This window comes from Pinus tabuliformis, chromosome 2_2 (genome assembly GCF_031772625.1).
Source record: "Pinus tabuliformis cultivar Carrire ecotype Pingquan chromosome 2_2, CPIR1, whole genome shotgun sequence".
Lineage (NCBI taxonomy): Eukaryota > Viridiplantae > Streptophyta > Pinopsida > Pinales > Pinaceae > Pinus > Pinus tabuliformis.
In genome coordinates, this window is record NC_142300.1 from 481,088,251 (window position 1) to 481,111,641 (window position 23,391).

A 23,391-nucleotide genomic window follows, 5' to 3' on the forward strand; every position below is an offset into this window, starting at 1 on the left:
TGATGAAGATATTATACAACCTGTTTTTACTCTCTTTGAAGTTAGCGAAGATAGTTAAATCTTGAATACATTAGAAAATTTTGAAACATCTTCGGAATATGACCACACACAATTTCAGTTAGATTCTGATATTGAATATTTTTCATCAAGGCAAATGTCTCTCTACTCTATGGAAGAGTTTGGCAGTTCTGTAGTTGAAATTTTTCCAGGAAAAACATTGAATATTAACAAAAATTTGGAAAAGTTACAACAGGAAGAGCTAAACAAAATCTTGCAAAAACATTCTACTGCATTTGCATGGGAGTATACTGACATGAAAAGTATTGACCCTAAGACTTGAATCCATCATATCTATATTGAGGAAAACAGTAGACCAATCAGACAACCTCAGAGAAGGATGAATCCAAATCTTAGGGAGATTGTGAAAGAAGAGCTCCAAAAACTACTGAATGTGAACTTCATTTACCCAATTTCAGATAGCCGATGGGTTTCTCCCTTGGTTATAGTACCCAAAAAGAATGGTAAATGGAGGGTGTGCATTGATTACAGGGAATTGAATAAAAAAACTTTGAAGAGTCACTTTCCTTTGCCATTTATTGATCAAGTATTGGATACATTAGCAGGCGAAAAGTACTTTTCATTTCTGGATGGTTTTAGTGGTTATAATCAAATTCAGGTAGCACCTGAAGATCAGGATAAAACCACATTTACTTGTCCATGGGGAAATTTTTCCTATCGAGTGCTTCCTTTTGGATTATGCAATGCACTCGCAACATTCCAAAGAGCAGTATTAGGAATTATTTCTGATCTAATCCATGATTGTATAGAGGTGTATATGGACGATTTTACAGTTTATGGTAATACATTTGAAGAAGCCTTAGAAAATTTGGAAAAAGTCCTTATAAGATGTAAAGAAACAAACCTTTCATTGAGCCATGAAAAAATCTTTATGATGTTTACTAAAGGTATTGTTTTGGGACATCATATTTCAGGGGATGGGATCAAAGTTGATAAATCAAAAGTTGAAGTCATCTCCAAGTTACCTATTCCAAATTGTCAAAAAGATGTTAGAAGTTTTCTAGGATTTATTGGATATTATAGAAGATTTATAGAAAACTTTACCAAAATAGCATCTCCTCTCTTCAAACTGCTTACAAAAGACTGTGAATTCAAATGGAGTCCTGATTTCCAATCAACATTTGAAGCTTTGACAACAAGAATATCTGAAGCACCTATCTTAAGAGGACCAAATTGGAAACTTCCTTTCCATATTTCTACAGATGCTTTAGATACAACTCTAGGAGCTGTGTTGGGACAAAAAGACTTGGTTCCTTATGCCATTTACTATACCAGTAAAAATTTGACTCCCACTGAGTTGAATTATATTGTGACTGAAAAAGAGTTCTTATTTGTTGTTCATGCAATTAATAAATTCAGACATTATATAACAGGCTATGAAACTTTTATTCATACTGATCATTCTGCAATTAGATATCTAATGAAAAAACTTGTTATTAATGGCAGAGTTACAAGGTGGCTCCTACTTTTACAGGAATTCAATATCACTGTGTTAGATAGACCAGAGAAACAAAACACAGTAGCTGATTTCTTGTCTAGAATTCAGAATATCAAAGAAGATTCTCATGTAGAGTATAAGTTTCTTGATGAATACTTATTCACAGTAACTACTAAAACTCCTTGGTTTGCGGATATGGCTAACTATTTGGTTACAGGGAAACTATCTCCACATTTATTTCCTAGTGAAAGAAGAAATATTATTCAGAAGAGTTCAAGATATTCATGGATTTCTAACGAATTGTTTAAAATAGGGCCAAACTTTGTGATCGGAATATGTGTCAAGGAAGATGAAATGTTTGATATTCTCAAAGCATGTCATGATGAACTGTGCAGTGGACACTTTGCTAACAAGAGGACAACCTATAAAATCCTTTCTTTAGGATATTATTGGTCGTCCCTCTTCAAAGATGCAAAACAATATGTCAAAAGGTGTGACAGCTGCGAAAGGGTAAGGAAACCTACCCCCTCAAATGAGATGCCATTACAACCTCAGGTACCCATCGAACCCTTTGAAAAATAGGCTTTAGACTTTATTGGAAATATTAATCCTCCATCTAAACAAAAAAAAGTATATATTGGTATGTATTGATTATGTCACTAAATGGGTAGAAGCCAAAGCATTATTTTCTGCTACTGAAAATTCAATTGTTAGTTTTATTTATGAGGATATTTTTACTCGCTTTGGTGTTCAAAGAGAAATTGTGACAGTTCAGGGAGGTCAATTCATATCCAAATTGTTGGAGAAGCTGATGGAAGATTACAAGATCAAGCACAGAAAATCCACTCCTTACCATTCGAAAGAAAATAGTCAAGTGGAGTCCACAAACAAAGTAATTGAAGACATCATTACCAAGACTGTTCATCTACATAGAAGAGATTGGGCAGAAAGGCTTCCTGAAGCCTTATGGGCCTACAGAACCACATGGAGGAACACAATAGGACATTCTCCCTATGAACTTGTTTATGGGAAGGAAGTTCTGCTCCCCATTGAGTTCCAAGTTAAGACCTTCAAGATGGCAGTTCAATTGGGAATGGATCTCTCAGAAGCCCAAAAGCATAGAATGGAGCAGTTGAATGAACTAGATGAGATCAGACAAGAAGCAATTCTAATAACTGATCTAGTTCAACATCAAAGAGCTAGGTGGCATGACAAATACATCAAGGAGAAAAAGTTTCAAGAAGGAGATTGGGCATTGCTATTTGATTCCAAGTTCAAATATTTTCAAGGTAAATTTCAGACTCATTGGCTTGGGCCATATGAGGTTGAAAAAGTTTTTAGCAATGGAGCAGTAAGAATCAAAACAATTTATGAGTATCAAACTCCTCTCATTATGAATGGTCACAGATTGAAGATCTATCATAAGCCACTCTCAAAGGATGATTTTATCAAAATCTTTCAAAATAATTCTGCAATGAGGCTGGTGAAGAAGAATCCTTCTTCTCCACCAGCTTAGTCTTTGTTCTTTTCATCATCATCTAAAAAAAAAAATAAAAAATAAATAAATAAAAAATGTATAAGCCTGAAAACCAATCACTGATTGGTAGTCTTATACAGAAAATACAGGGCAAATATCAAAAGCTTCTAACGCCCTATATTTTCCAAAAAAAAAAATCTCTCTCATTTCACTCATAGTTGTTTCATGTCATTTCATTTTCATTCTATCCCACCACCACATTCCACCAATAAATTCCTTTCATGTTCAGCTTTCCATATATCATTCATTCAATCATCTTTCATTTCCATCCATCTCCATTCACTTCGCCAAGTCATATGTTATTCACTATGTCAGTTTCTACAGTCGAATTTTGATTCTGCAGCTGAATACTGATTCCGCAGTTGATTGTTGATTCCACAGCTAATACTCTATTACTCTGCTGTGGCAGTCAAATGTTAGCCAAGTGATAGTCAAATTTTAGTCAAGTAATGATGAAAACCAGATGCAGGTATGGAAGAGGAAAATCTTTTGAAGATGTCAGCACCAGCCAATCAAAAGTTAGCGAACAGAAGTGGTAAGATTCTAAGGTATGAGCAAAATCAATTTCAAATAACATTTTAAACACATAATCTGTATAGTTCGTAAAATCACAAACTCCATAATGTGTAATGATTGATTTGATAGCCGCCTTAACTCCTCCATGACCTCTACATAACTCCACCACGACCTCCGCATCAAATTCCAATGGCCTCATAATCCTCTTCTGAATTTAACTCATACTCTGTTGTACGTCCGCGTTACACCTGTTGAACCGGTTAATCATGAAGACGTAAGCAAATTGACCATGGCTCTCCTCCTTTAATGCACCACTCCGCAGTCATTTTATGAATTTGCCAACGTCCATTCCGCAGCATTTTATTTCAAAATTCTGCCAGTCTCACTCTGTCTCCATACTCTCACACCGAGTTTACGAGTGCCAATTCAGGGTTTGTTTACACAGGCCTCTGCTCTGTGAACCTATTCTCATTGCATGCTCTATATTCTTCCTACATTGTAACCACTGGTTTTCTTCGTGGCCCTTCTTCCATTCTCCACTCATGTCACTGTTCTGCCTCCATGAAACCATCACTTATAGAGGTATTTTTGAAGCAAAGAGGAGGAATGGGTCTTCTGGTAAGAACAGAGCCGAATGGAGCCAAATTTATGGAGGGATATCCACAGCTAAAGAGCACGTTAAGAAAAGAAAGGTTGCTGCAATTTATTCAGAAGTTCAGTGGTCATAATAAAGAAGTCACAAAGACATTTGCAAGGTCCTTCAATGGTATGGAAGTTGAGATTGGGGATATCAAATTCCCAGTAACAGAGGCATCCATTGCAGCAGCAACGGAGCTCCCACAAGAAGGAGAATGATGGTTCAAAAATAAGGAATTTGATGAAAAAGCATGGAGGATCATTTTGCATAACCCAAGTATGGATATATCCATTTTTAAACATGGAATTCCTATTTCAACCCTAAAGGAAAAATGGACCAGTCTGTTGTTGATAATTCAAAAATTCATTACGTGTGTAGGAAGGTATGGGTCTATGTACATGTACCATATAAGGTTATTAATGAATTTTTTAGAGAGTCAAACCATCAATCTGCCTTATTTCTTGTTGAGTAGCTTGAAAAATATGTCTACCACTGTACAGAAAAATCTAGATGACGTGGAGCCTCATCTTTATCATCATGGCCTTGTTAAGATTTTGGTTGAAAATTAATTGAAGGAAAGAAAGGACACATGGGAACAATTCTTAATTAGAAATTTCTTCCAGGACCCACCTGAAACACCTGAGGGAATCTCAACAAGAAAAAGTAGGAAAAGAAGAACAAATGTAGAAATCCAAAATACTCCTACTATTATCACTAAAGAAACTAGTAAGGAAGAAATGTTGTCTGAAACTTTCACTGAGATTAGAAAACAAGTGAAACATAAAGGGAAAAGAAATGTTGAAGATGTTTATCAGACCCCAAAACCTTCTTCAGTAGAGGAACGGGTACTTTCTGAGAAACTAGTTCATCTTAAGGAGCAGTCAGCTAAGGAAAAAGGAAAAGGAAAAGAAAAATAGAGTTTAGAAAAGGGAGATACCAGCTCACAGAATTTAAGAAGGAGTTCAAGAATTAAAGGCAAATTGAAGAAAGTGCAAATCAAAGGAGCCCACTTCATAGATCTAGGAGGGGAAACACCAAAACAGCCACCAGAAATCACTCGTCCTGACCATAGTCCACAGGATTCTCCTTTTTCTCAACCAGATTTTGAAATCAGTCCAAGAAAGACCACACTAGAAATTGATCAAACTCAACAACAGATGTATGATTTTATTGAATCATTGGAAAAGACTGCAACAGAACAGGGCACTTCATCTAATCAGCCTGGTACATCTCAGGAAATTTTGATCCAATCATTAAAACAATAAGCTTATGAACTAGAAGTCTTGAACAGACATATCAAAAGGGAAAATGAGACATTGAAAGAGCAAAACAAATTGGACAAGATCATCCATGACAACACCATGCTGCATTTAGGATTGTGGCACAAGAAAATTAGGAAATTGAAGAAGAAGAACAAGAAGTTGAGCAGAGCCCTTATCAATCTCAAATACAGGTGCCTTATGATGAAGCCCAGGATAATAGTGACACCAAGGAAGAAGAAGAAAAGGTTAGATGTATTAGCAGAAGTCTCAGAGAAGATGAATTGAAGGAAGGATAGTCACAGTTTTGGTTGCATGAGGACATGCAACATCTTCACAGTGGGGGTATGTTGAGCCCCAGAACTACCTCTCTTCTACATACTTTTCTAAACCTTTTCTCTTCCATTTTCCCACATCAGTGCCTCATAAGCTATCAAATATTGTTACATATTGATTCTAGGAGTGCATTTAAGTGGTTTTCAAACTATATCCTTGTGTGTGCTATTTGATTTAGATTTTGTTCATTAGCTACGAAATGTAGCCACTTTCCGCAGCTGACTTGCAATTCCACAGTTGTTTTCATTATTCTGTAGGTTATAGGTGTTGGCAAGAGAAACGAGGCACGTGGGCAGCTCAGAAATGTTCTACACACAGACAAGGTCCTATCTGTTCAGCCGAATTCGTGAAGAAAGGCATCAGTCAAAGGATGGTCAACAAAGAGTCCTACGTCAATTAGGTCTCTGTTCCAGCACGTGAAAAAGTCCGAGACCATTCCTGAGTTCATGGATCCACTTTTGTCAGCTGTAGACCGTCTCCATGACGCAATCTAACACCCACCTTTCGTAGATTTAATGTTCATAGGAACCAAGAAGCTGAACTTATGGATTTTGTCCTATTTACGAGTCCTCTGCTGAAGATTTTTCTCCAAAAGGCAGTTATCTATTTTCCTCTATAAATAAAGTGTTTGCAATGCAAGTAGTTAGTCTTGATGTTAGCCTTGATGTTTTTGTTTTAGCGTTAGTTTTGTTGTTGTAACGAGAAGACATATTCTATGTTTTGCAATACAAAAACTATGTTTTCTTATGACTGTTTAAAGCGTGGTTTTGAGGTAATAGCGTATTAACCAAAGGCTGTGCAGGGGGCCCCTGCTGGCTGAGAATTTTCTTTTCGTTTTTATATAGATTTTATGTGTGTTTTCTCTTATTTCCACTATAAATTTCTCATAATTTGTTTATGGTATTAATCGTTTTTATTCCTGTACATGATTTTGCAGCATTGTTATATTTTTCACTAACACTGATCAGTGCATTTCAAGATAGGTTATGCTCGAGCTTTTTAATATAGTTTTTCTTGCATCAAGTGGTGATCTGAGATTTGCTCCTCTACTGAACTTTAGCTTTTAAATTCCAGTTGTTATGCTTTGATTTCAGTGAGATTTGTTTACTGCTTTTAGCTAGTTTAGATATCAAGTTCTTCATGTTATATGACGTTATCTCTGGTGCCTTTAGCTTAACCCCGTTTTAGAAGTTAATTGGCGAGCTATCAGATTATAAGTGAAGTAATTTGATTTTTCTTTCATTAGTTTGCAAGTAGACAGTTTAGATATCAATTCTTTATGCTACATGACGTTATCTCTGGTGCATTTAACTGAACCCCGTTTTAAAAGTTAATTGGCGAGCTATCGGATTGTAGGTGAAGTAATTGATTTTGATTTCATTAGTCTACAAGTTGATAGTTTAAATGTCATTCTTTCATGCCATATGATGTTATTTTCGATGTCTTTATCTTAACCCCATTTTAGAAGTTAATTGATGAAATATAGGAATTATGGATGAAATCAGTGACTAGTTTCCAGCTTCTTTATTTTTGGTTTTGAGTGCAGTAGTTTAGATTTTATTTATGTAATTATATGGACAGCAGAGACAGTAACCTCATGTTCAGTACTTCATCTTTTTTCTTGATTTAAGTAGTTGCATATTTACACTTTTGTTTAAGTTCTGATTTTATCAATAGCATGTTTTGAGATCTTTGAAGTGCTAAGTTTGGAAATTACCATAAGAGGCATAAACCTTGTCTTAAATTCTACATCCATACTTGACCTTCAAAAGTATTCTTAAGACCATAGAATAGGATTTCCATTTGCCTTAGACACTTTAGGAGACCAACAAGAACAAAATCCCAAAAACAAGATAAAAACTGAAAACAATAAAGTAAGAAAGAGGTTGTCTTGCACATACAGTGTGCCACACTTCATTAGTTTACGACTCTCGGATTGATAATTAATGTAGCAACTTAGGACACACTAAATTGACTAAACATATAGCACATCACCTCTCCCTCAATAATAGACAGAAGTCAAAATCAAAGGCACTAGCATAGGTGAGTTTGGCAGAGGCAGTGATGGGTTTTACTTCAGCTAGTATCTTGTTGTACATGTGGTTAAACCTCTTATTAAAATCAGACAACAACTCACCATTTTCCCTCTTTAAGTTCCCAAACTCGGTGTGGTAGTAGAGTAGATCCTTCTTGTCCCCCCAATGCTTTAGGAATGCATCGTCTAAAGCCTCAATATCTTCTATAGACCTTGGGGTCAGTTCTCTGAACCATTTTCTAGCCTCTCCATCTAGACTTTGGACAAAGACTCTCATCCATACATCATCTTCACTAATGTCCAGGTTATCAGCATAGCTATAGAATGATTCAAGATGTTCCTCAGCTATAACACCTTCAGTCCCAGTGAACTTAGGCCTATACTTCTGATATTCTCCAGTGGGCATGGCATTCAAAGGAGTAGGCAGTACTAGAGGTCCATATCTATCAGCTATGATTCTTTCCATTTTGGTAGGTTCTTGTGGACCTGCCATAGTTGTGGTGGCTATAAGGGTACTAGAAGTCTGAATGACAGAGGGTTGAGGAGTGACTGATAGGACTAAAGGAGTATGATGGATAGGAGGAGAAGCTTCCTTCAGGCTTAGAACGGAAGGAGAACCTAAAGAATAAGGAGCTCTATGAATCTCTGAGATTTTTTTCTTCACTGCTAGTATTAGATGCTATACTCTCAACATGTATTTGTTCTATTACAAGATTTTCTTGAAGAGATATAGAATATTGTTTAGAGCTACCTGAACCTGATGCTCCTTTCTGCAATGCCTTTCTTTCTTTGATGATTTTTTCAGGGTCGGGTACTGGGTCAACTTGTGTATTCTGACTATTTCTCTAAGTATGCCTCACAAACTGAGCCAGAACTATGAAGTGGAGTCACCAAGAGGCTCGTCCTCCAGTAGAGTCGCCAGATAGATGAATACAACCCAAATAGTGTCCAGACTTTGTCTATCATCAAATTTAGATTTGTGTTGTCTCCTAGGGAAGCTAAGCTTCAGTCTCCTCTCCTCGACAATGGCGCCAATTATGTTAACACTCCAAGAAACTCTCCTAGGTTGTAGCTCGGAGATGCCTAGAAACATATAAATCTTCAATATCGTTCTCTGAACTATTGGAATGGATTGGGGTTGGTATCAGGTCAAATGACTGTTTCAACTCTGTTTTCACTCAAGAAATGCATGAACACCCTCAGCTTGACAAGGCTTTCCACCACTAATGCTCAATAGTTTATAGATTCAATGGATAGATGGAGAATCCTGACTATAGCAGTAGATACATACATAAACACATATGAATGGCTAGTTACAGAAAGTAAATGAAGCTTACAAATCTAATTTATCAATGCAGAGATAAAATGACAGTTATCTGGAATTCAACACAGAAGAGAACATGAATAACCCATTCAAGTTCAAGCTTAGAACAGAGGAGAAGATGGCGATTGAACATGTAACAACAAAAGAAGATTGTATTACTAGAATGAAGATGAGACGCTGGGAGGAATAGAGTATCCACAGTCTCTGAAAATTGAACCCCTCTTCTTTCGAAATTTCAGCGATTTATAGGCTTTTTACAATACTCTCGAACTCTCTGAGGCTATAGATGTCTTAATCTATCCCCTCTGTCTTCTAACTACTTGATGTCGTAACTAGACAACATGAGCTCAAAGAGCTCTGTTTCTAACAAACCCGGTAATCAAATGCTGGTAATTTCGCCATGTCGTCAGGTGGTTCACTCGTGCCAGTGCATTCCATGATCATTTATGTTGGTTTGGTTGCATTGTGCTGTTTTTTTTTACCCTTTCGGCCATGCCTTCTGTTATTTCAGTTTAACTATTCGACTGTCAAAAACATTGACAAGGCCAACAAATTTCCTCCCCAGGTGATAGTGGGGTACGGGGCCATCGGATGGTGTGGATCGACGGTCGAGCTGTTGGTAAGGTGGCAGAGATCGAGCCAAGGAAGAATAGATGAGAGGGTGCACAGGATTTGTCGAATCGATATGATCAATGAACAGGATCATATCACTAATCGTAGAGGTGAAGGGTTGGCAGACAGTGCGATGAAATTGCAATATGCCGATGGGTGATTAAGTGATGTGCGATAGTTGTCGGATCGATGAATGAAATGGACGGCAAAGATCGATCTGATCAGATATAGGAGAAATGAGAGCGCAGCAGAAAGGAGATGAATCGAGAGTGGACCCACCAATTTTATGAGCGTGGGTGTATAATTTTTTAAGTCCGATTTATGGCCAAAGTTGATCAAGAGGAGACATGGACCGTCGGAGCTAAAACAGGGGACATTTCCATTAAAATAGAAGCATTGTACCTCAAGGCTAACAATACACATTCTCTACGTGAGTTTCCTAGCCCTATTTGTCATATGATGACTATTTCTTTTTCCATAAATTTTAGAATATTTTCTTACGCCGACTTGCCTCTATTCCTTACTGAATCATCTAGATTTCCAATTAGACTTTTTCTTCTTTTCATATGATTATTATAGCCTCTATCTATAATATAAGTATCATTATAATTGTCTTCAGCAGCATTGCAAGTAAGGAGTAAAGAGTCTTCATATTTCCTTGAGGTGTCAAAATAGTTTACTTACTATTTTCCAAGGTCAACCTTCTTCTTTCTACATTCATGTGTGATGAGCCCCAAAAATGTACAATTATTTGGGCTCATTCAACCTCCTAATTTGACTTAATCCACCATTCTCATTAGTTTATTGCATGTTTTTGATTATATTTATGTTAATAGAGTGAATTTGTTAGTCATTATGCCAACAAGTCTAATGGGTGCTTTGTGTAGCCTTTTTGGTCAACTTGGAGACACAATTGAAGGTCTTAATGAGCACTTGGCAGCCAAATTCGTGGGAGAACAAGCTAGAGGATTTGTAGGAAGGTGTCCCCTTCATTTATGGGCCCTTACCTCGAATTCTCCACCATCAGCTCGGAGTTCAAGGGCCACCGAATCAATCAGCACAAGGGCAGCCAAGCAAGTCAAGTAGGACTGTTGTTAACTCCAAGTTTTGGGCAGCCGAGTCCCTAAAGTTTAGGAGGACTGTTGGGTCCTCAATTTGTATAAATAAGAAGGCTTAGGGCCTCATTTTGGTTAGCCAGTGTAGCCAGTGGATGTTAGCTAGTTAGCCAGTAGATAGTAGCCAGTAGTTAGTCATTTTATAGCCTTGTTGTAGTCCTTTTGTAATTCGATTTGTATGCAATAGATTAGCTTTGCTTTCAGCTCATTCTCAAGCTCTCCTTGTGGACAGTTTTGATGTAACTCTTCATTCTTGATTAATAAAGATGAATTCAGCTTTGCACCAGCTCTAAATATCTCTTGGGAGGCTGTAGCTCTTGGGGTTGGGCCCATCTCAAGCGCCCAGTACCTCCCCTGTTTATCTTTATGTGTGTTTGTTGCGTTCTTAAAATAAAATCTGCTCTTTAGATCTTGCTTTGTTATTTTGGTTGTTTTTGTTGGTTAAAGTAGCTTTTTATGTTTGGGAATCGATTGGTAGGAGTTTGTCATGCATTTAGATCTTTCGGAATGTTCTTTCTCACGTGATGTACATGGTTCTCTTTCCAAACGAGGTTGCTGTTTATTCATTTCATTGACAGTTAGATTAAGTTAGCTAGGACTTAGTTTGTTTGCAAGAATTCATTGATTCGGTTGAATGTGCATTGTGCAGGGAATCTCTATCACTCACTCACATGGTCAAGCTTCATCAGAGCCATCTGATTCATCCCATATCTAGGCTTCTCGCTTCACACCCATCCTCTTGCCCACGTAACCCTACCTTCTTCTCCATTGTTGTCTCAACTACCTTAAAGCCAAATCAGCCTTCCACATATCATCTCACCACTCCATCCATCAGTTCTTGGGTCACTTCAGACCCCCATCCTACCTCCATAACCATCCATGCATCTTCCATCAATCACCCATCCTCAAAAATCCCATTTCGAAACATCCTGTAGAAGAATTACAGAACATCCTGTAGAAACCCCTGCAGACTTCCTGTAGAAGTTCATAAACACGGTTGCATGGCATCCAGACTTTGTGAAACTCTCAGAAAGAATGCTAGGGATCCCTTAGACCCTCTCTGTACCATCCCAACCTTTCCCAAAGCATTTCATCCCTTGATCCATCCCTGCACAGTGGAAAACTAGTTAAAAGCACATGCATGATAATTCTAATAACTTAAACAAAAATACAAAAAGATGTTTTCTTCAGATAGTGATAACTTAGACACATGCATTTTACCTTCCTAGAAGTAATGGCATCTCTTTTCGTAGTTTGCATTCTTTCCTTTGCATCAGTAGGACTAGTTGGTAGAATTAGGGTTTGCTAGGGTTTGTATTTCTTTTTGGCTTTCAGTTTCTTTCCGCAAGTAGATTAGCTTCCTTTGAGTTAGCTTTCGTCCATCAGTTAAAAAGCTTCTTCTAAGAGCTCATAGAAGTTGGCTTAAGCTCCTAGCGGACTTGTGCCAGCTGACCAAGTGACAGCTGCGGCAAGAGCTAGTACTTGTGCATACAGCACCGTCGATTCCAAGTTTGTTACGAACTACCGGGTTGATAAAATTAAAGAAGGGAGTTCCAGGAGTTGTAGCATTATTGCTACAATACTGGGGCCCACCAATGTGCATAATGACTTAGCTTATTATTGTAAAAACTCTTAGAATTATCATAGCTATGGTTTTTCTATGAGATTTTCTTCTACTCCCCCAATCTATGATGATCTTGATTTGGTCTCCTTTTTTTTTCTAAATTATCTATCTGATCCCTAAGTTTCCTTGCTCCTACCACTGCTTCTTGACCTTGATCCTTCAATACCCCTTGAGATAGAAACATGAGATTTGGAAGCATTTTAGAATGAATCATCATTTAAGTTTATTCTAGCTTCATGGAATAACAAATACCCCAATAACTCAACTACTCATAGTTATGTCAAGTCCTTAGATTCTTTAATGGCTACGACCATTACATCAAACTTCTTAAGAAAGGATGTAAGAAACTTCTCTACTAGTTTCTAATATAGACGTTCTTAACCATTTATGGTTAATTGATTTACTATGTTCATGAATTGGGTCATGTATAGGCCTATTAACTATGAATCCATCTTCAAACTCTCAAAATGCATTCTTAATGTCTAAAACTTAGTTATTTTTACCATTATAATGCCCTAATAATTGGTCTCTAAGATATCCCAAGTTGTCTTTAAAAATTCAGTATTAAGATCTTGAGAATTATAATTTCTTTCAATCCATTTTGGATAAGTTAGAGTACTTTTGCATCATTTTCATGTTACCTAAGCTACTGAGTGTTTTTTCATCCTTCTGCATGTTATCTATAACTTGATCCTTTTGAATACTCGCCACGGCTTGCTCGGCTACCTATTCAATTGGTTCTTCATACCCATGAATTATGAGATCCCAAACATCATGAAATGTAATAATTCCGTTTGATTTCTAAAACTTCATAATTATTACCTATGATAACTAGGATTTGTGGTTGTAGAAGACTATTACCTAAAGCTGTCTTTTATTTTTTATTAGGATATTTCCTTTCTCATAAAATAAAGAACGTGACACACACAAACAAATGAACCACTAAGAAAATGATAATACAATACGTGTCTCAGAATTCAATATAAATATTTGAAAATGTTAGATTTTGAAGCTATTCAATACCTTGCTCTTAGGATTAACAAAGAGTTTCTTATATATTTCCATTACTTTTCAAAGTATGCCAATGATATAAAAGATTCACTAGATATTAATGCTCCTAATAAATAGCTTGACTTCCCATAGTAATTTTTCTCCCAAACAACTCATCTTTTAAATCCATATAAAATATTTTAAATGTTTATCTTCCCTTACATGCCATGTGAAAACGTACTACAAAATGGTGAAGAGATCATTTACATAACAATAAAACTAACTTAAAGATACAACCTTCTTGAAGATGGTATTGATATTGGATCTTCCCCAAAATAACATTGGATCTCCTTATGCTAGATCAATGGCTCTCTTTATGGTGTGAACTCTACAAACCCAAACTGTCCTTCTGCGATTTATTATAAATCCACGCCTTCCTCTCAATTTCTTATTGTTGTCTTGATTGATCCATGATTTCCTCACAATTTCTTGTTTACTATTGTAGAAAGTATTTCATTGTGATACCAATTTGATAGATAAAGGATCCAAATACATAGTGCTATATCATAAGAAGGAGCTATAGCTAATAAATTTTTCATACTTACATTCCTTCAAGAAAGAGATATAAATAAACATAAATTCTAGAGAATTTTTTAAGAAAGAATTAGGGAAGCTCTCTCTAGAACTATTTTTTCTTATAACTAACAATTTAGCTCTTATAGATATTTTTACAACAAAATGATCTAGATCTTGTTATAACTCAAATTCAAGATTTTTCTAGTTCACTAGTCTAGTCCTTCAAGACCCCCTCATATAACATTTGTAAATGACTCAAATCAACAACATGAGAATGATCTAAAATATAATGATGTAAGGTAGACACATGAAAACACAATTCATATTATCTAGACATGATGGTAGTGCAAGATGATAAGAAAATGATCCTAATATCTCTGTGGTCTTAAATGGTCCCATATACCATGATGACAAATTGGCTCCCTTGCAAAATTAGTCGAATTGTTTCATTGTTAAAATTGAAAATATACTTTGTCTCTTTCTTTATAGTTGACATCTATTATATTTGCATTACATAACTTTCCTATTTATTTTCAGCTTCTATCAATTTTTCCTAAATTGTTTTAATTTTTTCGAACATTTCTAATACAATTAGAAATCTATTGTCATGTCTATCCAAACTAATAAAAATTATACAAGGTTACAATATAAAAACTAAAAAGATGTCATCTTAATCAAATTTCAATAACTAGTATTATATGTGAATTCCAAAAGAAGTAAATGCTCTTCCCAATGATTTTGTTGGTCCATTAAATACATGTACAACATATCATATAACATGATTTATTCTTTCTATCTGTCTATCCTTTTAGGATGATATGTGATACTAAAATTAAGTTGTGTTCACAAGGTCTCTTAGAAAATATTCTAAAAATTTGCTATAAATATTGAACCTTTATTTGAAATTATCTTCTTTAAAATTCCATGTAGTCTCACTAACTCATTTGAAAAAAAAAAAAAAACTTGTTATTTCTAATTCTTTATAGGTATCCTTTACTAGAATAAAATGTTCTCACTTTTTCAAAGTATCCACTAATACTAAGATTGATTCATGTCTCCTTAATGTCATAGGAAACCCCACTATGAAGTTTTCATTTTCAATTCTAATATTGCACAGGTTTCCAGTGATCCTACTTGATGTTTATGATCAACCTTTACTTATTGGCATTCCAAGCATACCTAGCCACAAAATCTATTATGTTCATCTTCATTCCACTCCAAAATAATAGTGATTATATATTTGTGTATATTTCCTTCACCCTAGGATGAGACATATACACTATCCTATGTATTTTTGTGATGATCAAATTACAAAATTATTCATTTGGAGGTATACAAATAATTCTATGAAATATTAATAAGTTGTCATTATTCAAAGTATATCCTTCAGATTTGGAAATTCCCATAACTTCATTTTCTCATTCTATCTTTACTTTTATATACCATGTGTTATTCTCTAGTAGTTTCATTATATTTTCTCTAAGATTCGTCTATAAAGGTAAAGTTGAGATTATATGAGGTCTTATACTCAAGGCCTCTACTACTTTATTTAATGTTCCTTTAATATATGTTACATCAAAATCATACGTAATATTTTTTCCATTTCCTTTATCTAGAATTCAAAGTAATTTCATAAAAATATCCTAAAATCCATGATCACTTATCTTCAATTCAAATGTTCTTTTGACCAATAATGTCTCCAAATCCTCAATGAATATGTTCTTTTGACCAATAATGTCTCCAAATCCTCAATGAATATAATACTATAGCAAATTCTAATTTATGATTCACATAATTCTAGTCTTCTAATCTCAATTTCCTTGAAGCATAGGAAATCACCTTACCTTCTTGCATTATCGTTGTGCCCAATGCTTCTTTTGAAGCATCCATACAAATTGTAAAATTGGTACCTTCATTATTAGAGTAATCATTAACAATTGTTTAAGCTTGTTGAACTCCTATTTTCATATCTCCATCTATACACGTTTCTTATTCTTATTTTCAAACTCCTTGATAGAATTCACAAGATTTAAAGGAGCTTCCACAAATCTCTTGTAATAACCAACTAAACCCATAAAACTAAATACTTCACATACATTTGTAGGTGTCATAAATTGTAGAAATTCCTTGTAGATTCAAACTACATATTGTAATATGCTAAAACAATTGACTTGAATCTACTCTACTCATCAATGGAAACAATAATTGATCCATGAAACCATGAAGCATAAAAGAGAAAGAATTCAATCACACATAGCACAATAATTTTCTGGGGAAAGCCACAGCTAAAGACCCCTATTATCTATATATTTCATTCATCAGAAAATATGAGAAGATTACAATGCTTTTCTTAATCCCGAGAATCTCTGCACTATCTAAATCTATCTCACTGCTTCACAAACAAGCTCCAGCCAATCATTTATCAAAATTTTCTACCTGTCAAACTCATGTTTCCTTGTGCAGTTTCCTAGGGAATTAGCCCATATTTAATTAGGAAATTCCATAAATATGAATTACGCAATCCTCATAAGCCTTCCTCTGATTACATGCACCACCTATACAATTCAGATGATTATACAACTAATAATACAATGTCATTGAACTCTAATCTCAATTGGGTCTTTCTCTGATCTAACATGCATGAGTTAATTATGAGTGAATCTTCAGTTTATTGGTTTATTAGTGTTGGTTACACCCCACTACTAGATCTCCCACTAATTCCTCCATCAGTTGGAACTAGTTTAACTGAATTTAACTCAGATAAACTGAATTAAATAATTACTACTCAAAATAAACTCAACCAAGGCTCCTAAAAGTATGGGAAACTCTACATGACTCTAATTAGACTCCAAACTCAAATTAATTGAGCCAACCAATTCAAATTAACTTAGTTAACTATTACAAGTTGGTATGATAATTGGAATTACAATTTAATTCCTAATTTAATTCAAGGACAAAATTAAATTAGGATTTTCATGTTGCATTTTCAACACTCCCTCTCAACAAGAAAGGGATTATCTGCTACCCGATCCTGCCTCTGTGAAACTCGAATTTGCATCTTGACAATGCCTTTGTCAAAATATATGTATCTTGTTCCTCTATAGGAATGTACTCTAGCAACATGATTCTCATTTGCACACAATCTCGTAGATGGTGATACTAGATGTCGATATGCCTGGACCGATCATGAAAAACTGGATTCTCATAGAGTTTGATACAACTCTGGTTGTCATAGTAAATCATTGTAGGATCCATTTGTTGACCAATTAACCCAACAAGGATCTTTCTCATCTTGATAGCCTCACAATTTGCTTGACTAGCAGCCATGTACTTCGCTTCTGCCGAACTGAGTGCAACTAATCTCTGCATCCTGCTATACCAAGAAATTGTTGTTGATCCAATTCTGAATAATCCCCCTGATGTGCTCTTTGTGTCAAATGGACTCACTGCCCAATTTGCATATGTGAAGCCTTGAAGCTTCACTCCCTCTATCTGTTTGTACCAAAGACCAAACTGAGTGGCGCCTCTAAGATATCTTAACACATGTTTATTTCCCTTCCAATAAAGTTTGGTTGGCTTAACCATGGTTTGACTATGTTGGTTAACTAAAAAACACATGTCCAGTCGTGTTTTCATCAAATACATAATTGAACCCATAAGCTTACTATAAATAGTAGCCTCCACTACTTCACTTGAAGTAGCATCTTCCTTCCTCTAGTTACCTACTAGAGGAGTCTCCATGGGTTTGTTGCTCTCCATGTGGAACTTCTTCAGTATCTCATTGGCATACTTTCCCTGAGAGATAAACATTTCCTCATCTCCTTGTCATACTTCCATACCAAGAAAGTAATGCATGATCCCCAGGTCCTTCATCTCGAATTCTCTTGCAAGATATTATCAGCTTCTCATCACCTGTTAGAATCAAATCATCGACATATAATACTGTAAACAACAATTTACCTTCAACCGTGATATGGTAAATGTTTGCATCTACTTCACTTTTGGTGAAGCCCAACTTGGTGAAATAGTTTTCAATTCTAGTGTACTAAGCACAAGGTGCTTGTTTTAGTCCATATAACACTCGCTTGAGTCTGCACACATGCGAATCTCTATTTAAGGTCTCAAATCCTTCGGGCTACTAAATATACACCCCTTCCTCAATCATACCATTGAGGAATGTTGTCTTCACATCCATCTGATGTATCTTCCATCCCATATGCGTTGACAGTGCTAGAATAGATCTAATTGAAGAGTACCTTGCTATTGGAGAAAAGGTCTCCCCGTAATCAATTCCCTCCACTTGAGAGAACCCTTTGGCCACAAATTTGGCCTTTTGTTTGTCCAAAATTTCATCTGTTGCTTGCTTTACCTTGTAAAGCCATATGGAACTCACCATTAACTTGTCAGCTGGTCTTGGGACCACTTCCCAAACACTGCTTTTGAAAATGGAATCATACTCCTCAACCATAGAATCAACCCAGACTGGTTGTTGCACTGCTTCCTCGAATGAGGATGGCTCAATCTCTACACTCTCTCTCATAAGAGCCATGTAGAAAGTGTATTGATCTGGTGACCTCCTCTTCCTATGCTATGATGTGGGTGCTCCCACATTCTCTCTATCATCATGCATCAATCTGTCAACATCTATGGTGTGCTTCCTTCCATCTCTCGAAATATCTGCATGAGTGGGTTATTCCACTCTTTGCTCCTCTACATGTGGTTTATCCACATCATCATGAGGTTCCTCATTTGGAGCTAAAAGCTCCTCATATGCGTGTAACTAAAGCTCCCTCTCAAGGGAACATATCATGGCCTTCTATTCATTGAACTTCACATCTCTGCGAACCACTATCATCATATTGGATGGCAGGTACACCCGATATTTGTGAGGTGTATCAGTGCACCCCACAAATATGCCCAACTTAGTTGTTGGTGCTAGCTTTTTCCGTGCATCCTTGGTAACATGATAGTAGATTGATGAACCAAAGATCCTGAAGTGTGCCACATCTGGCCTCTTACCTGAAAAATATTCTTTTGGTGTAATCATCTTGAGAATTTGATGAGGGCTTCTGTTATGCAAATAAACAGTTGTGTTTCATGCTTTAGAACACAAGTGCAACGGTAGGCCTTGATCATGTAACATCGCTTGTGTAGCTCCCATAATACTTTTGTTCTTCCTTTCAAACACCCCATTCTATCGTGGGTTATGAGGTGTTATTAACTCTCATTGAATGTCTTCTGATGCACAAAATTTCTTGAATTCATTCAACACATATTCTACACCATTATCGCTTCTGAGAGATGTAACTTTCCTACTAGTATCTTTCTCAACAAGTGCTTTAAATTCAAAAAAAATAGCGAACGTATGATCTTTCTTATGCATGAAGAAAATCCAACACTTACGAGAAAAATCATCAATAAATATTACATAATACTTGTGCTTGGTCGTGAATGTTGACGAGAACGGTCCACACACATATGACTAAACTCATTCAAGGATCGCTTGCACTCGAATGTCTTTATCATGAAAGGAAGCTTTGGTGTACTTCCCTAATGTATACCCTTTGCATGTGTCTCTCTTCTCTAGTGTACCCTTGGGAAGTCTTGTAGAAATTTGTTGCATGATCTTCAAAGCTCTGTGGTGCAAGTGACCCAAAGTTCTATGCCACAACTCACTGATGTTAAGGCTCTATGCCTTTTTTTGCTTTAGTGCTCAAAGTAGCGCAATCTTCTACATCCAATTTATAGAGGTTCTTCACCCGAACCCTAATCCACTTCACTTTTCCTAAGGCTATGTGATGAAGGAAAGCCTTTCCCTTGCTATATATCACATCATAGCCATTGTCCTCCAACATGGCAACTGAAACCAAATTCTTCTTCAAACCCTGCACATACATGACATATTTTAATGTGAGAGGAGTACCAGACTCTCTCTGAAAGGTAACAATACCGATGTTGGTCACACTATATCTCCCATCATCTCCCATCTCGATGTGCATTTAGAGGTCCTTCTCCTTCAAGTCAGTAAAGAAATCTTTGTTGCCGGTCATATGGAATGGGATCCATTATCCAAGTATCACACACTATCCATCACCGATGTCACCATGAAAGAGATGAGGGTGAAATCCAATTCGAATTGTGAAGTAAGAGCTTCGCCTACCTCTCCTCTTGAGGTATTCTTACTGGCCATCTTGTGATGACACTTTGTGGCATAGTGTCCCAACTCGTGACAATGAAAAAATTTAATATTCGACATGTCCTTCTTCTTACCATCCTGATTAGAATCTGATTTGGAATGGGATGACTTCCCCTTCCCTTTCTTTGCCTTTCCAACTAAGGCACAATTATCCTCATCATCATGCTTAGATGAGGATCCATATCTAGTGTTTCACCGAATCTCTTCTTGTACCAAGTTAGACCACAATCACTCCCACTATGGTAACTTCTCCCTCGCATTAACAAACTCCTAGTAGTTGTGCTAACTCTTGGGAAGTCCTAGAAGTGTTAGGCTCACCAGATCATCTTCAACAACTATAACACTGACACTTCCAAGAAAATCTTGACATTGGGTGAACTTGGTCAAGTACTTTGGTATTATGTCGCCCTTCTCCATCTTGATCTTTATGAGATTTTCCTTCAGTGCCAGATTCCTATGGTCACTATTTTTTTGAAACAGGTCTTTCAAGGCCTTCCACATTGAAAATGGAGTTTCCTTACCATGGAGGTTCGAGACAATATGATCTCAAACTCCTTCTAGGATAATTATTCTCGCCTTTGCCACACACTTTCTCCACTTTGCCAAATCCTGAGCATTATCTAGCTTAGGAATATCTTTGTCTATGAATTCCTTAAGCCCATTGGCTTCCAACACCATCTCCATCCTGTCCTTCCAAGCAATATAGTTTGAACTACCCTCTAGGACATATTTGAGTCTCAATCTGTAGAATGACATCCTGCTGGCTCTGAAGTATGATACTGTAAATTTGATTTATCTTGGAAAGAAAAACTCGTAGTATCCTCTTTTATAGTGATTTCAGCTTCGATACCATGTATAAATTCTTTGTAAATTCAAACTACAGATTGTAATATGCTAAAATAATTAACTTGAATATATTCTACTCATCAATGGAAACAATAATTCATCGATAAAATCACGAATCATAAAAGAGAAAGAATTCAATCACACATAACACAATAATTTTATGGGGAAAGCCACAGCTAAAAACCCTTGTTATCTATATATTGCATTAATCAGAAAAAATGAGAAGAATACAATGCTTTTCTCAAGCCCAAGCAATCTCTACGTGATCTCAATCTATCTCATTGCTTCACAAACAAGCTCCAACCAATACTTAGCCAAATATGTTGCCTTCCAAGCTCCTATTTCCTTACACATTTTCCTAGGGAATTAGCCCATATTTAATTGGGATATTCAACAAATATGAATTACACAATCCTCATAGGCATTCCTCTTATTGCACGCACCCCCTGTACAATTTGGAGGATTATACAATTGATAGTACATTGTCCCTAACCTCCAATCTCAACTGGGTATTTCTCTGATATAACATGCATGAGTTAATTATGAATGAATATTTAGTTTATTGGTTGATCATTGTTGTTTACACCTGACTACTGCAGGTTACACCCCACTACTGGATCTCCCACTAATTCCTCCATCAATTGGAACTAGTTTAACTAAATTTAACTTAGTTAAACTGAATTAAATAATCACAAATCAAAATAAACTCAACCAGGGCTCCTAAAAAGTAGGAGACACTCTACATGACTCTAGTTATACTCCCAACTCGAATTAACCAAGCCAACTAAATCAAATTAACTTAATTAACTATTACAAGTTGCTATGAGAATTGGAATTACAATTTAATTCAAGGACAAAATTAAATTAGGATTTTCTTTTTACATTTCAACATAAATTCCATAATAGCTTATATGTTTATTGGGTCCAGAACAATTCCTTCTCCTTAAATGATGTTAGCCAAGTAACAATTCTCTAGTTAAAAGAAAGAACACTTATAGAGTTTAGTATGCAGCCAAGTAACAATTCTCTAGTTAAAAGGAAGAACACTTATAGAGTTTAGTATACATCTCATTCTATCTAATACATTTTAATATTATCCTTCAATGTTCTTTTTCCTCCTCTGTTTTCCTTGTGTATTTCAAAATATCATCTAAAGAACACTTCCACGAAATTACAAGATATTGTTAAAACACCCCATTCAACAATCCCATGAATACAAGTGACACGTTTGTCAACCCAAATGACACCACTATAAACTCATAATGACTAAAACATGTTTTAAACATCATTTTAAGGTTGTGCTCTCCCTTAATTCTTAACTCATGATATATTGATCTCAAATCAATCTTTGAAAATAAAATTACCCCCATCATTTGATTGAATAGATGATTAATCCTGGGAAACTTATATTGATTTCTTATGGTTGATTTTTTCAATAATTAATGGATAAAACAAATACTATATGATCCATATTTCTTCTTCATTGATGTCACAACACGTAACATACATCTCTTCCTAAAAATTTTGTCTAGTTGCATCATTTAAATAAATATCAAAGGCACTCCTCTATTGTTCCTTGTTAAAATTAATTTGTGTCCCGAGTCATTTATAAAGTAAAGCATTTTACCCTTATAATCAAACATTTCCTCTTGGGATTCTAACCAATCCATACCTGTGATCATATCATAAGACCCCAAGGTGGTGATGTATAATCACACTTGGGTGACACATACCCCAAGATCAACTTTTCAATTTCTAACTATCTATGCTACCCCTTATTTAACACCAAAACCCATTTTTACCTAATTAAAATCCTCTTTACTACTTGCTACCATCCTACATCTATATAATTCATTATATGACGTAAATATTTGTGTTGCTCTTGGATCTATTAATAATGAAAATATATGCAATTAATCTTACTTATCATCTCAAGAAAAGTTGACTAATGTTGAACCTAGCAGTTGTTCATGACTACATGAATTTTATGGGGTTTACATGTCACCAACAATATATATACTCTACTCTTAACCAAATGCTCCTACTACACATGGAAACTCCCATTGAAAGTCTAGCTCATCATATGCCCAACACTAGGAGGTTACCTTCAACTCTCGAATTATGTAAGTGTAGATCCATTATGTTGTATTCTACCATTTTCTAATGCTACCTTACTACATGAGTGTCCTCTAAAGTATCCCTTAAACTCTTGAATAAAATATATAGGTATCCATCATTTGGGCCCTTAGCACATCATTTCCCTTCTCATTGG